Source organism: Triticum aestivum, chromosome 7B (assembly GCF_018294505.1).
Source record: "Triticum aestivum cultivar Chinese Spring chromosome 7B, IWGSC CS RefSeq v2.1, whole genome shotgun sequence".
Lineage (NCBI taxonomy): Eukaryota > Viridiplantae > Streptophyta > Magnoliopsida > Poales > Poaceae > Triticum > Triticum aestivum.
This window is the reverse complement of record NC_057813.1, coordinates 20472887-20489927: the sequence shown is the minus strand read 5'-3', so window position 1 is coordinate 20489927 and position 17041 is coordinate 20472887.

Below are 17041 nucleotides of genomic sequence, written 5' to 3'. Positions count from 1 at the left end.
CTCTCTCTTTGCGGGGATCCTCTCTCGCTCCTTCATTTGCCCTACCTCCCTACTACCTCCCTACGGCGCGCCCCTCCTCCTTCCCTGCTTTGATTTCCTCCTTCCATCTATGGTTTTCTCCAACCGGCTTCCCATAAAAATCGCCTCAACGGCCACATGTCATGTCACTGTATAATTTATGCCACCGTTGCGGCGCACAAACAATTATCTAGTAAGAACAACATGTGACCTCTTACATGATAAGTACATATTTGATTCATTTATATGAAAATAAAGAAAGGTAAAGTTAAGGGAAAAAGACGTGTGAGCGAATCTTTGATAAAAGCCTTGTACTACAGTACTGGGCTACTGGCATTGGCATTGATAATGTCCAGGGACAGGGCTGGAATTTCAGACCAGTCGGACACGACCACCGCCCCCACAGGAACAAACGGCCAGGGCCTCGCCAACAGCAACAGGCTGGTTTTTCAGCCTGTGTGCGTGTGTGTTTTTCTGGGAGCTATTGTGCGTACTCTATTCATTCCTAGATATAAGACCTCTTAGGTATTTTACTATCGACTACATACCAAGTAAAATAAATGAATCTACACTCCAAATTTTATTTATATATATATCTATAGTGGAATCTTTAAAAGGTCTTATATTTAGGAACGGAGGGAGTATATGTTTTCTTCTCGATTTTAAGAAAGAATAGGGTTCCCTGTCTCTCCCTCTTTTTCTTTTGCGGGCTCCCTCTTTCGCTCCTTCATTTGCCCAGTCTCCTTAGAGCATCTACAGCCGGACCTCTCAAACTCACCTCATACATCTGGGCGGGTCGCGCGGGAACTGACCTGACACAATTTTTTTACCTCGACGGGCCTCTCAAACGGGTTCCGTTATCGGGTTTACCTACGTTATTGGGTTCCGTTACAAATCCCCGAACCAAACACCCTGGCACATTGTAGCGGATGGGTTCACCTACGAAGGCGATTTCATCCGGAGATGGTTCAGCACGGGCAGCAACACGTCACCGATGGCAAACCTGCTGCTTGAACATGATGAGCTCATCCCCAACATCGCCCTCCGCTCTGCCATCCAGGAGTGGCTCCAGCAGCAGAACGTGGCAGTGTGATAATCTCCCCCTTCTGGCTGGTACCGTAGAAGAGTCTGTGCTCCCATCAGACGGTGTTAACAGACGCAACAAGCAGGTAGCATGACCATTTGTGTGTACAGTAGAAAATGCAACGGGTTGGTAAAAAAACGGTATGTGCCCTCAGCCGATGCTTGTGTGTGTTGGGTGGGTGGGGGTCAAGTTGGAGTGATTGTGTAGAGGGAGCAGACCATTGACTTTGAAGTGAGAGCTCCATTTCCAACAGTGTGGCTGGGAAGAGCTTTGGGCACGCGTGTGGGCTGCGTCAAGGCGACCCTATTTCACCGCTGCTCTTTGTCATCGCAATGGATGTTCTGACGAGACTTATACAGAGAGCTATGGAGAACGGCGTGCTCAGTTCATTCCAAGTGATCACGGCCATGCAAAGAATCTCAATATACGCTGGCGATGTGGCCCTGTTTATCAAACCCACTACTATGGATCTGAGTTTTGTGAAGGAGGCTTTGAAAGTATTTGGGAAGGCATCTGGGCTAAGGGTAAACTATCGGAAGTCATCGGCCATTGTGATTAGGGGGGACTTCGAAGACAGACAGAGGGTGGCCACGCTGCTCCAGTGCGACCTGGCGGAGTTCCCGTGTCGGTACCTAGGCCTACAACTAGCTATCAAGAGTTTGACACGCGCGGATTGGCAGCCTATGCTAGACAAGGTAAGGTACTTCGCTCCCGCTTGGCAAAGGGGGCTGATCCAATGCCCTGGCCGGCTGATTCTGGTGCAATCTATCATCTTCGCCAGGCCGGTTCATCGCCTTATGATTGCGGATGCCCCAGCCTAGGTGTTTGAGGAGATCAACAAGTGGATGAGGTCATTCTTTTGGGTTGGCAAGGACAAGGTGAATGGTGGGCAATGCCTCGTCGCGTGGGATAAAATCTGTCGACCCAAGTGCTATGGAGGGCTCGGTGTGAAGAACTTACAGTATCAACCCCTGGCGCTTAGGATCGGATGGGAATGGTTAAAGTGCATGGAACTAGCAAGGCCTTGGCAGGGACTACCGATGATCGAAGACAGGTTAGCAAGAGAGGTGTTTGACAGTCTGGTGCACATTACAGTCGGCATGGGTGACAAGGTGTTGTTCTGGCGTGATCGTAGATATACGGATATGCAGTGGCTGACATAGCTCCAGTCCTGCTTGCGACGGTCCACACGAAGGTGATCAACACTAGAACGGTGCATAGCGGAAACAAATGGCTCCCACCCCCTCCCACCCGTGCCCTAGGCTCTCCGATGATCTCCCACTCCAACCAGTGAAACTTGTTCCTTCTCCAACCATCTTCTCCGGCGTCCTCAGATCTATCCCCTTATACCCATCTCACATGGGTTCTCACGGTGGATCAACTCTTGATCTGGATTTTTCCAAAGGAGTGGCTTTTGCGGAGGAGGTTTTTCGATCTTGTGGGAAATTCATCCATCCCATGGACGACACGGGTTGTTTCATCATGGCCGTGTCCTTCAGCAGGCATGATTTCCGCCTTAATGAAGACTCGGTGGCGGCGGCATTGGAATCAACAATTGGAGGATCAGGAATTGATTTGTCTGTTCAGCTCATTAAGGACAAGCTATTCTCATTTATTGTCTCTTGCAAACGAGTTGGCCTCCTTATTCTACAGTTGCGATCGTTTGCGTGTCCACATTTCAAATGATTTTTCCATCTATGGGGTAATGGTGGCCCTAATTGGAAACGTGAGTTTATTATTTGGAAGGAGTGTGATGCTGAGTGGATTTTAGTCAGTCCTTCTAAAAGGCGTGCTTATCTTGGCATGATTGCAATGCACAAGCCACCTACCAAGTCTTCTCTGCATTCGGGTTCTGTGTCAAGGAAGAAGATTTCTTTTGCCACCTTCCAACAATATGATGCTTGCAAGGGCTATAGATACCCAGCTTCGCCACTTCTTGTTGATGCAATCTCTGAGGCGGGTTATCTAGTCTACCTCGAGAGAGAGTTATTTTGCCGTCGCCACCCGCGACTGATCTTCTCTAGACGGTGGTGACGCCCCCCATCACTTTCGGAACGGTAAACGTCCAAGCGAAATCTTCTGCCGAGATTTCAGTGGCCGCTCCAACAAGTTTGGACGCGAGTCTGCATGTGCATGGGGGTGAGTTGGTTGGACCTGATTTGTCCCGGGTCCAGGTTGTTACTACGGCCAAACCTGAATTGGCCATAGCTCAATCTCCATTATTATTGAGCTAGCCAGATGTCAATTTGTCTCCGGTAGAATTACGCAATGAGGTGCTTCAGGATAATCACTTAACAGACTCTCCTGGAGATTCTCTTAGGTTAAACAATCTTATTGATGATATGGTTTTTAAAGTTTGGAAGTGCCAAAATTGCTTATCTATGATGCATTTAACCAGTGCGTGTACAAACTGGGTTAGGTGCCGTAGATGCTTTTGGCCAGGTTACCGGGTCAAGGGCTTTTCGGATTCTACTCCTTCTCCAACTTACAAGTTTGTCCTGCGGGTCAATACCGGTGAGTCCACCCGGTCAGTAGGAATATCTACGCCGGACGCCTTGATTTCTTCCCTAGCTAGCCCTGCTGGGTCATTAACTAGTCCTGTCGAGCCTGCCACCCCATCTACTCCACCATTACCCGTAGAGCCACCGCCCATAATGCCTCCTCCGCCTCCCACCACGCTACCATCACCAAACACACCACCGTCGCCCACCTCGCCCCTCCATCGCCACACTAATTCGAGATGCCCACCTGCCTTTACACCAGCAATGGCCAACTTCGCGCTTGACCCATTGGAATTTGCTCCTCCGGGCTTTGACACCATCGATGGAGGCCCGCTGCGCCTCCCGCGCACCTTCTTCTCGCCTGCGGTGGATCCCGATCGGCACCATGAGGACTACACCATCGCCATCGTCGATCCGGCCCCATTGCCTGAAGAGATCCTCATCTTTCGCAACATGGTCAGTGATTTCGTTGTTAACACTCTTGGAAGGACTGTTCTAGACGCTCAACCATGGATACAAGGGGTTGGGCTCTTCCGTTTTTGTAGTGTTGCTCGTCAAGCTCTAGTTGATCACCCCCCCATGATCTGGGCAATGATAGATTTGTATGATTTGTTCCACATGATGAGGTATAAACTACAGAGCTACTCAGGCTTTCCGCTGCGGATGGGTCATGTTGCTTGGTGTTCCTCTGGATTATAGGCACACGCAATACATTGCCGATGCCATTAGCACTTTTGGGCGTTTTCATCACTGGCACCAGGATGACCCAATGTTAGTCCGTACCCAGGCATATGTCTCGTTCCCTGCCCTTCTTTAGTTCCAAGGGATGTGATATACCGTGAATATGCAGATTTTGGTGGGGCTAGGATTTTTTGGACAACTCCTGTGTGTATTATTTCTACGGACTTTGCTGATGTCCTGCCAGCTGATGAGGACCCCATGCCGTTCAATGGCAATCCCCACCCTCTCCCTGGCAATATGCGGTTTGACAATCAGAATTGGGTCATGCCAGAGTTTCCAGAGCTTGGATGGAATGATGTGCCACCACCTGTCAATGAGCAGCAGCAGGATGAACCTCCGCTAGTGCATGACGCTTCCCAGCAAGATCAAGTTGAGGATATCCAATCCCAAGAATCAATTGTTCTGCATATCTTTGATGATTCTGTTAATAATGTGGCTGATGTCGCGGATGTGGTTGTTTTCCAGCCCCCAATGGGACCACAGCAACCTCCCCTGCAGATTGGGCAGGTGCTCACTGTCTTTGGGTCGTTCTTGCCCCTTGTGATGCAGTAGCAGCATACTTTCGAGAGTATGATGTTGTTTATGTGGTCTACAGAGATCCCTCAGCTCGTGTTCAAGCCTGAAATTGGGACCTCGCTGCTGGACAAGCGTTCTTGGGAATTCTGCTACAATGATTCAGTGACCAACTTCAAGCTCCAGCATGTATCTGATTCCTCTCACAACCCTGCTCGGTGTGTGTCGCCAGTTAAAAGGCCAGTTGCTCGGGCTCTCTGTTTTGATGATCTTTCTGAACCGGTCACTAAAGCGTTTGAGTTCACTGTTGTCCGTAAAGTGACCATGAAGCGCGATAGGAAGTCTAGGACTTCTAAAATCCTTGTTGATACTGAGGTTAGACACAATGCATGTCTCAGCGCTCTACATGATGGCTTCCGTAAGATACCAAGAAGAACCCCAAGCCCACACAGGAGGACCCACACTATGAAGAAGGGCAAGACCAAGCCAGCCCAGTCTGATGAGAGCCCATCTGTGCCACCTGTTGGGTAACGTAGTAATTTCAAAAAAAATCCTACGCACAAGCAAGATCATGGTGATGCATAGCAACGAGAGGGGAGAGTGTGTCCACGTACCCTCGTAGACCGAAAGCGGAAGCGTTAGCATAACGCGGTTGATGTAGTCGTACATCTTCACGATCCGACCGATCAAGTACCGAACGCACGGTACCTCCGAGTTCAGCACACATTCAACTCGATGACGTCCCCCGAACTTCGATCCAGACAAGCTTTGAGGGAGAGTTCCGTCAGCACGACGGCGTGGGGACAATGATGATGTTCTACCGACGCAGGGCTTCACCTAAGCACCGCTATGATATTATCGAGGTGGACTATGGTGGGGGGGGGGCACCACACACGACTAAGAAATCTCAAGGATCAATTGTTGTGTCTCAAGGGGGTGACTCCCTCTCCGTATATAAAGGAGTGGAAGAGGGGGAGGGGGCCGGCCACCCTTGGTGCGCCCCATGAGGAGTCCTACTCCACCACGAGTAGGACTCCCCCCCCCTTCCTTGTTGGAGTAGGAGAGGAGAGGGAACGAGAGAGAGAGGGAAAGGAAAGGGGGGCGCCGCCCCCCTCCTTGTCCAATTCGGACTTGGGGGGGAGGGGGGCGCGGCTGCCCCTTGGCCGCCTCTCCTCTTCGTCCACTTGGGCCCATGAGGCCCATTAACCTCCGGGGGGGTTCCGGTATCCCCCCGGTACTCTGGTATATATCCAATAACCCCCGGAACCATTCCGGTGTCCGAATATAGTCGTCCAATATATCAATCTTCATGTCTCGACCATTTCGAGACTCCTCGTCATGTCCATGGTCACATCCGGGACTCCGAACTACCTTCGTTACATCAAAACACATAAACTCATAATATAACCATCATTTAACTTTAAGCGTGCGGACCCTACGGGTTCGAGAACTATGTAGACATGACCGAGACACGTCTCCGGTCAATAACCAATAGCGGAACCTGGATGCTCATATTGGCTCCCACATATTCTACGAAGATCTTTATCGGTCAAGCCGCATAACAACATACGTTGTTCCCTTTGTCATCGGTATGTTACTTGCCCGAGATTCGATCGTCGGTATCTCAATACCTAGTTCAATCTCATTACCGGCAAGTATCTTTACTCGTTCCGTAGTACATCATCCTGTTACTAACTTATTAGTTACAATGCTTGCAAGTCTTATAGTGATGTGCATTATCGAGTGGGCCCAAAGATACCTCTCCGACAATCGGAGTGACAAATCCTAATCTCGAAATACGCCAACCCAACAAGTACCTTCGGAGACACCTGTAGAGCACCTTTATAATCACCCAGTTACGTTGTGACGCTTGGTAGCACAAAAAGTGTTCCTCCGGTAAACAGGAGTTGCATAATCTCATAGTTATAGGAACATGTATAAGTCATGAAGAAAGCAATAACAACATACTAAACGATCAAGTGCTAAGCTAACGGAATGAGTCAAGTCAATCACATCATTCTCCTAATGATGTGATCCTATTAATCAAATGAAAACTCATGTCTATGGTTAGGAAACTTAACCATCTTTGATTATCTAGCTAGTCAAGTAGAGGCATACTAGTGACACTATGTTTGTCTATGTATTCACACATGTATTATGTTTCCGGTTAATACAATTCTAGCATGAATAATAAACATTTATCATGAAATAAGGAAATAAATAATAACTTTATTATTGCCTATAGGGCATATTTCCTTTATTCCCCAACTGTTATTGCTGATCTCCAGCGTATTGGAGCTCGTCTTTGCATTGCGCCAGAGAAGATCACCATGGATAAGCTTGTGGCTGATCCTACTAAGTCCAACAGCAGCATGAGTTCTGATGATTAGTCCCATCATGCATGGTTTAGGTCCATGGCGTCCCATTTTAATCGCCATTTATCTTTATTTATATTTTCTTGTATGGAACAATGTGGTGCTTGTCTGCTTAGCTGGTCGGTGTAGGTCATTGTGTGATCTACTTTTGCTGCTTTTCCTTTTGGTTTGTAATGAATCAGTCAGGGTTTAAGGATTGGAAGGTGCTTTGTTGGAACATGCGTGGTCTTAACTCTGAGGCACGTCAACTTGTGGTTAGGCAAAAGGTCAATGATAGTGGTTGTTCTATTGTTTGCCTCCAAGAAACAAAGTGCATGCATATTGATCAAAGGTTCATTAGGAAATTCTATCTGCGGCGCTTTGATAACTTTGTTTATGTGCCATCGGCTGGTGCGTCTACTGGAATGGTTGTTATGTGGAATTCTTATTTCTTTGTGGGCAAATTAATTGAGGCAAAATCCTATGGGATCATTGTGGAATTCAGCTCTAAACACACCTCTGAAACTTGGACTTTAGTTTCTGTTTATGGACCGTGTCAAGGTCCTGCGCGTGATGAGTTTGTGTAGTGATTATATATCTCGATATTCAGTTTGGCGAAAATTGGCTTCTTTTGGGTGATTTTAACTTTATGTGATCGCTTGAAAACCGTAATCTACCTGGTGGTGATGTCAATGACATTTTTTTGTTTAATGAAATCATTGGCCATTTGGGTCTTATTGAGCTGCCAATCAAGGGTCGTCAGTATACTTGGTCCAATATGCAAACTTCACCACTTCTTGAGCAGATCAATTGGTTCTTCACTTCGGTTGCATGGACTTCTGATCATGCCAACACTTTGGTTATACCTCTTGCACGCACTGTCTCTGATCACGTACCATGTGTGGTCACAATTGCTATATGCATACCTAAGGCAAAGGTTTTTCGCTTTGAAAATTACTAGATTGATCTGCCTGGTTTTACTGATTGTGTTTCTCAGGTCTGGAACATGCCAATGGGCAAATCTTCTATTGCCTTAACTATATCTGCTAAATTTAAAGCTCTCTGTTATGCTCTCAAGAAATGGCATTTAAATCTGTCCACAGTCAAAGCCCTCATTTCTGATTGCAATAAGGTGGTTCTTTTCCTGGATGGTCTGGAGGAGATTAGGCCCTTGACTTGGCCGGAGTAAAATTTTAGGAGAATTGTTAAATTACACCTTGAGGACATTCTGCATTGGCAATTTATTTATTGGAAGCAACATTGCATGATCAGAAACATTAAAGTTGGTGAGGAGAACTCGAAATATTTTCATGCTATGGCAACAGAATGGTACTGGAGGAACACTATTTCTTCGATCAAGAACTTGGCAGGTGACGTTGTCACTGACCACCAACAGCTGGCTGGAATGTGCTGGGCTGATTTTAACCAGAGAATGGCCGATCCAAAGGCATTCAAATGGGTTTTGATCTGGATACATTGATTGCTCGAGTTGACGGGCTAGAAGAGTTATCACAGCCATTCTCGGCTTCCAAGGTGGATGCAGTAATTAAAAACCTGCCTACAGATCGTGCTCCGGGTCCTGACGGTTTCACCAGACTTTTTTTAAAGAAATGTTGGTCTATTTTGAAGGATGATTTTATGAAACTTGTCCAGGAGTTTTATGATGGGAAATGCAATTTAGAATGTGTTAATACATCTCTTATCACTCTCATACCCAAGAAGCTGAGCCCAGAATATGTTGGTGATTTTCGGCCTATATCATTGAGCAATACATGTTTAAGGTTTTTAACTAAACTTTTGGCTAATCGCCTCCAGGGAGTGATTCTACGATGTAATCATCACAACCAATACGGTTTTCTTCGTTTCCGATCCATTCAAGACTGCCTGGCATGGTGCTTTGAATATATTCACCAATGCAAAGCTTCCAAAAGGCCTATCATCCTTCTCAAGCTTGATTTCACGAAAGATTTTGACACCGTCGAGCACGAAGTGATCCTCAGAATCTTGAGATGCAAGGGTTTTGATAGCCGTTGGACAGGTTGGATTAAGAACATGTTATCCATGGGCTCCTATTTGGTCCTCTTAAATGGCGTGCCGGGCAATCATTTTGTCTGCAGAACGGGTGTACGTCAAGGAGATCCGTTATCTCCGCTGCTTTTTGTGATTGCAGTTAATTTACTACAATCTGTGGTTAATGAAATGTGCTCCAGGAACATTCTCACCTTACCAATCCTGACAAAATCGAATGACTACTCAATTGTCCAGTACGCGGATGATACTCTCATTGTACTCCCTGCGATTGACAACCAGCTCATTGCTTTCAAGGAGATGCTTGATATCTTTGTTGTTCCAACTGGGCTGCGGGTCAATTTCAGTAAGTCCTCTCTGATCCCGATCAATATGAGTGATGAAGAAGGCAATCGAGTTGCCAGTTTGCTTGGGTGTGAAGTTGGTTCCATGCCATTCACTTACCTAGGGCTACCCATGGGCACATCTAGGACAACGATCTATGATCTAATGCCAATGGTGGATCGCATTGCGAGACGATTATCTGCGTGTTCATGCTTGCTGAATAAAGGGAGCCGTCTACAACTTTTGCAGTCTATCCTAAGTTCTATGCCAATATACTTTTTGTGTACACTTTCTCTACCTCAGGGCATTTTGAAGCAAATCTAGAGAATCACGCGACGGTGTTTTTGGAGAGGGAACATGGATACCTCACGCCAATCATTGGCGGCTTGGGACCTGGTCTGTCGGCCCAAGAAGCTAGGAGGTCTCGGTGTTCTCAACTTAAGTGTACAAAATGAAGCATTGTTGATCAAGCATCTCTTCAAGTTTTTTAACAAGATGGATGTTGAAGGAAATATGCCCTAGAGGCAATAATAAAGTTATTATTTATTTCCTTATATCATGATAAATGTTTATTATTCATGCTAGAATTTTATTAACCGGAAACATAATACATGTGTGAATACATAGACAAACATAGTGTCACTATTATGCCTCTACTTGACTAGCTCGTTTATCAAAGATGGTTATGTTTCCTAGCCATGGACAAATGAGTTGTCATTTGATTAACGGGATCACATCATTAGAAGAATGATATGATTGACTTGACCCATTCCGTTAGCTTAGCACTTGCTCGTTTGGTATGTTGCTATTGCTTTCTTCATGACTTATACATGTTCCTGTAACTATGAGATTATGCAACTCCCGTTTACCGGAGGAACCCTTTGTGTGCTACCAAACGTCACAACGTAACTGGGTGATTATAAAGGTGCTCTACAGGTGTCTCCAAAGGTACATGTTGAGTTGGCATAATTCGAGATTAGGTTTTGTCACTCCGATTGTCGGAGAGGTATCTCTGGGCCCTCTTGGTAATACACATCACTTAAGCCTTGCAAGCATTGTAACTAATGAGCTAGTTATGAAATGATGTATTACGGAACGAGTAAAGAGACATGCCGGTAACGAGATTGAACTAGGTATTGGATACCGACGATCGAATCTCGGGCAAGTAACATACCGATGACAAAGGGAACAACGTATGTTGTTATGCGGTTTGACCGATAAAGATCTTCATAGAATATGTAGGAACCAATATGGACATCCAGGTTCCGCTATTGGTTATTGACCGAGAATAGTTCTAGGTCATGTCTACATAGTTCTCGAACCCGTAGGGTCCGCACGCTTAAGGTTTCGATGACAGTTATATTATTTGTTTATGAGTTTTGATGTACCGAAGTAGTTCGAAGTCCCGGATGAGATCGGGGACATGACGAGGAGTCTCGAAATGGTCGAGACGTAAAGATCGATATATTGGACGACTATATTCGGAGTTCGGAAAGGTTCCGAGTGATTCGGGTATTTTTCGGAGTACCGGAGAGTTACGGGAATTCGCCGGGGAGTATATGGGCCTTATTGGGCCATACGGGAATAGAGAAGAGAGGCCGAAAGGAAGGAGGCGCGCAGCCCCCCTCTGGTCCGAATTGGACAAGGGGTGCGGCCCCCCTTTCCTTCCTCCTCTCCCCCTCTTTCCCCCCTTCTCCTACTCCAACAAGGAAGGAGGGAGTCCTACTCCCGGTGGGAGTAGGACTCCCCTTGGCGCGCCCCTCCTAGGCCGGCCGCCCCCTCCCCCCTTGCTCCTTTATATACGGGGGCAGGGGGGCACCTCTAGGACGACACACAAGTTGATCTACGGATTGTGCCTTAGCCGTGTGCGGTGCCCCCCTCCACCATATTCCACCTCGGTCATATCGTCGCGGAGTTTAGGCGAAGCCCTACGCTGGTAGAACATCATCATCATCACCACGCTGTCGTGCTGACAGAACTCATCCCCGACACTTTGCTGGATCGGAGTCCAGGGATCCTCATCGAGCTGAACGTGTGCTAAACTCGGAGGTGCCGTACGTTCGGCACTTGGATCGGTCGGATCGTGAAGACGTACGACTACATCAACCGCGTTGTCATAACTCTTCCGCTTACGGTCTACGAGGGTACGTGGACAACACTCTCCCCTCTCGTTGCTATGCCATCACCATGATCTTGCATGTGCGTAGGAATTTTTTTGAAATTACTACGTTCCCCAACAGTGGCGTCAGAGCCTGGTTTTATGCGTAGATGTCATATGCACGAGTAAAACACAAGTGAGTTGTGGGCGATACAAGTCATACTGCTTACCAGCATGTCATACTTTGGTTCTGCGGTATTGTGAGATGAAGCGGCCCGGACCGACATTACGCGTACGCTTACGCGAGACTGGTTTCACCGTTACGAGCACTCGTGCTTAAAGGTGGCTGGCGGGTGTCTGTCTCTCTCACTTTAGCTGAATCGAGTGTGGCTACGCCCGGTCCTTGCGAAGGTTAAAACATCACTAACTTGACGAACTATCGTTGTGGTTTTGATGCGTAGGTAAGAACGGTTCTTGCTAAGCCCGTAGCAGCCACGTAAAACTTGCAACAACAAAGTAGAGGACGTCTAACTTGTTTTTGCAGGGCATGTTGTGATGTGATATGGTCAAGACGTGATGCTATATTTTATTGTATGAGATGATCATGTTTTGTAACCGAAGTTATCGGCAACTGGCAGGAGCCATATGGTTGTCGCTTTATTGTATGAAATGCAAACGCCCTGTAATTGCTTTACTTTATCACTAAGCGGTAGCGATAGTCGTAGAAGCAATAGATGGCGTAAACGACAACGATGCTACGATGGAGATCAAGGTGTCGCGCCGGTGACGATGGTGATCACGACGGTGCTTCGGAGATGGAGATCACAAGCACAAGATGATGATGGCCATATCATATCACTTATATTGATTGCATGTGATGTTTATCCTTTATGCATCTTATCTTGCTTTGATTGACGGTAGCATTTTAAGATGATCTCTCACTAATTATCAAGAAGTGTTCTCCCTGAGTTTGCACCGTTGCCAAAGTTCGTCGTGCCCAGACACCACGTGATGATCGGGTGTGATAAGCTCTACGTCCATCTACAACGGGTGCAAGCCAGTTTTGCACACGCAGAATACTCAGGTTAAACTTGACGAGCCTAGCATATGCAGATATGGCCTCGGAACACAGAGACCGAAAGGTCGAGCGTGAATCATATAGTAGATATAATCAACATAATGATGTTCACCATTGAAAACTACTCCATCTCACGTGATGATCGGTTATGGTTTAGTTGATTTGGGTCACGTGATCACTTAGAGGATTAGAGAGATGTCTTTCTAAGTGGGAGTTCTTAGGTAATATGATTAATTGAACTTAAATTTATCATGAACTTAGTCCTAGTAGTATTTTGCAAATTATGTTGTAGATCAATAGCTTGTGTTGTTGCTTTCATATGTTTATTTTGATATGTTCCTAGAGAAAATTGTGTTGAAAAATGTTAGTAGCAATGATGCGGATTGGATCCGTGATCTGAGGTTTATCCTCATTGCTGCGCAGAAGAATTATGTCCTTGATGCACCGCTAGGTGACAAACCTATTGCAGGAGCAGATGCAGACGTTATGAACGTTTGGCTAGCTCAATATGATGACTACTTGATAGTTTAGTGCACCATGCTTAACGACTTAGAATCGGGACTTCAAAGACATTTTGAACGTCATGGACCATATGAGATGTTCCAGGAGTTGAAGTTAATATTTCAAGCAAATACCCGAGTTGAGAGATATGAAGTCTCCAACAAGTTCTATAGCTAAAAGATGAAGGAGAATCGCTCAACTAGTGAGCATGTGCTCAGATTGTCTGGGTACTACAATCGCTTGAATCAAGTGGGAGTTAATCTTCCAGATAAGATAGTGATTGACAGAATTCTCTAGTCACCATCACTAAGTTAGTAGAACTTTGTGATGAACTATAGTATGCAAGGGATGACGAAAACGATTCCCGAGCTCTTCGTGATGTTGAAATCGACGAAGGTAGAAATCAAGAAAGAGCATCAAGTGTTGATGATTGACAAGACCACTAGTTTCAAGAAAAGGGCAAAGGGATAGAAAGGGAACTTCAAGTAGAATGACAAGCAAGTTGTCACTCCCGCGAAGAAGCTCACAGCTGGACCAAAGCCTGAAACTGAGTGCTTACACTGCAAAGGAAATGGTCACTGGAAGCGGAAATGCCCTGAATATTTGGTGGATAAGAAGGATGGCGAAGTGAACAAGGGTATATTTGATATACAGGTTATTGATGTGTGCCTTACTAGTGTTTATAGTAGCCCCTGAGTATTTGATACTTGTTCAGTTGCTAAGATTAGTATCGAAATAGGAGTTATATAAACAGAGACTGGTTGAAGGGGAAGTGACGATGAGTGTTGGAAGTGGTTCCAAGATTGATATGATCATCATCGCACACTCCCTATACTTTCGGGATTAGTGTTGAACCTAAATAAATGTTATTTGGCATTTGTGTTGAGCATGAATATGATTTGATCATGTTTATTGCAATAAGGTTATTCATTTAAAATCAGAGAATAATTGTTGTTCTGTTTAAATGAATAAAACCTTTGATGGTCATACACCCAATGAAAATAGTTTGTTGGATCTCGATCGTAGTGATACACATATTCATAATATTGATGCCAAAATATGCAAAGTTGATAATGATAGTGCAACTTATTTGTGGCACTGCCATTTGGGTTATATCGGTGTAAAGCGCATGAAGAAACTCCATAAAGATGGATTTCGGAATCACTTGGTTATGAATCATTTGATGCTTGCAAACCATGCCTTTTGGGCAAGATGACTAAAACTCCGTTCTCTGGAACTATGGAACGAGCTACTGACTTATTGGAAACAATACATACCGATGTATGCGATCCGATGAGTGTTGAGGCTCGCGGCAACTATCATTATGTTCTGACCTTCACATATGATTTGAGCAGATATGGGTATATCTACTTAATGAAACATAAGTCTGAAACGTTTGAAAAGTTCAAAGAATTTCAGAGTGAAGTTGAAAATCATCGTAACAAGAAAATAAAATTTCTACGATCTGATCGTGGAGGAGAATATTTGAGTTACAAGTTTGGTCTACATTTGAAACAATGCAGAATAGTTTTGCAACTCATGCCACCCGGAACACCACATCGTAATGGTGTGTCCGAACGTCATAACCGTACTTTATTGGATATTGTACAATCTATGATGTTTCTTACCGATTTACCACTATCGTTTTGGGGACATGCATTAAAGACAGCTGCATTCACGTTAAAAAGGGGCACCACCTAAGTCTGTTGAGACGACACAATATGAACTGTGGTTTGGCAAGAAACCAAAGTTGTCATTTCTTAAAGTTTGGAGTTGCGATGCTTATATGAAAAAGTTTCAACCTGATAAGCTCGAACCCAAATCGGAGAAGTGCGTCTTCATAGAATACCCAAAGGAAACTGTTGGGTACTCCTTCTATCACAAATCCAAAGGCAAAACATTCGTTGCTAAGAATGGATCCTTTCTAGACAAGGAGTTTCTCTCGAAAGAAGTGAGTGGGAGGAAAGTAGAACTTGATGAGGTAATTGTACCTGCTCCCTTATTTGAAAGTAGTTCATCACAGAAATCTGTTCTTGTGACTACTACACCAATTAGTGAGAAAGTTAATGATGATGATGATGAAACTTCAGATTAAGTTACTACAGAACCTCGTAGGTCTTCCAGAGTAAGATCCGCACCAGAGTGGTACGATAATCTTGTTCTGGAAGTTATGTTACTAGACCATGACGAACCTACGAACTATGAAGAAGCGATGGTGAGCCCAGATTCCGCAAAATGGCTTGAGGCCATGAGATCTGAGATAAGATCCATGTATGAAAACAAAATATGGACTTTGATTGACTTGCCCAATGATCGACGAGACATTGAGATTAAATGGATCTTCAAGAGGAACACGGACGCTGATACAAAGATAGAATTGTCGCAAAAGGTTTTCTACAAGTTCAAGGTGTTGACTACGATGAGAGTTTTTCATATCTATGCTTAAGTCTGTCTGAATCATGTTAACAATTGCCACATTTTATGAAATCTGGCAAATGGATGTCAAAACTGCATTCCTTAATGGATTTTTTAAAAGAAGAGTTGTATATGATGCAACCAGAAGGTTTTGTCGATCCGAAAGGTGCTAACAAAATGTGCAAGCTCCAGCGATCCATCAATGGACTGGTGCAAGCATCTTGGAGTTGGAATATACGCTTTGATAAGTTGATCAAAGCATATAGTTTTAATACAGACTTGCGGTGAAGCCTGTATTTACAAGAAAGTGAGTGGGAGCACTACAGAATTTCTGATAAGTATATGTGAATGACATATTGTTGATCGGAAATAATGTAGAATTTTTCTGGAAAGCATAAAGGAGTATTTGAAAGGAGTTTTTCAAAGAAAGATATCAGTAAAGCTACTTACATATTGAGCATCAAGATCTATTGAGATAGATCAAGACGCTTGATAAGATTTTTCAATGAGTACATACCTTGACAAGCTTTTGAAGTAGTTCAAAATGGAACAGTCAAAGAAAGAGTTCTTACCTGTGTTGCAAGGTGTGAAGTGAAGGAAATATGCCCTAGAGGCAATAATAAAGTTATTATTTATTTCCTCATATCATGATAAATGTTTATTATTCATGCTAGAATTGTATTAACCGGAAACATGATACATGTGTGAATACATAGACAAACATATACTCACTAGTATGCCTCTACTTAACTAGCTCATTAATCAAAGATGGTTATGTTTCCTAACCATAGACATGTGTTGTCATTTGATTAATGGGATCACATCATTAGAAGAATGATGTGATTGACATGACCCATTCCGTTAGCGTAGCACTTGATCGTTTAGTATGTTGCTATTGCTTTCTTCATGACTTATACAAAGTTCCTGCAACTATGAGATTGTGCAACTCACGTTTACCGGAAGAACACTTTGTGTGCTACCAAACGTCACAACGTAACTGGGTGATTATAAAGGTGCTCTACAGGTGTTTCTGAAGGTACATGTTGGGTTGGCATAATTCGAGATTAGGTTTTGTCACTCCGATTGTCGGAGAGGTATCTCTGGGCCCTCTCGGTAATACTCATCACCTAAGCCTTGCAAGCATTGTAACTAATGAGTTAGTTATAAGATGATGTATTACAGAACGAGTAAAGAGACTTGCCGGTGACGAGATTGAACTAGGTATTGGATACCGACGATCAAATCTCGGGCAAGTAACATACCGATGACAAAGGGAACAACGTATGCTGTTATGCGGTTTGACCGATAAAGATCTTCGTAGAATATGTAGGTACCAATATGGGCATCCAGGTTCCGCTATTGGTTATTGACCGAGAATGGTTCTAG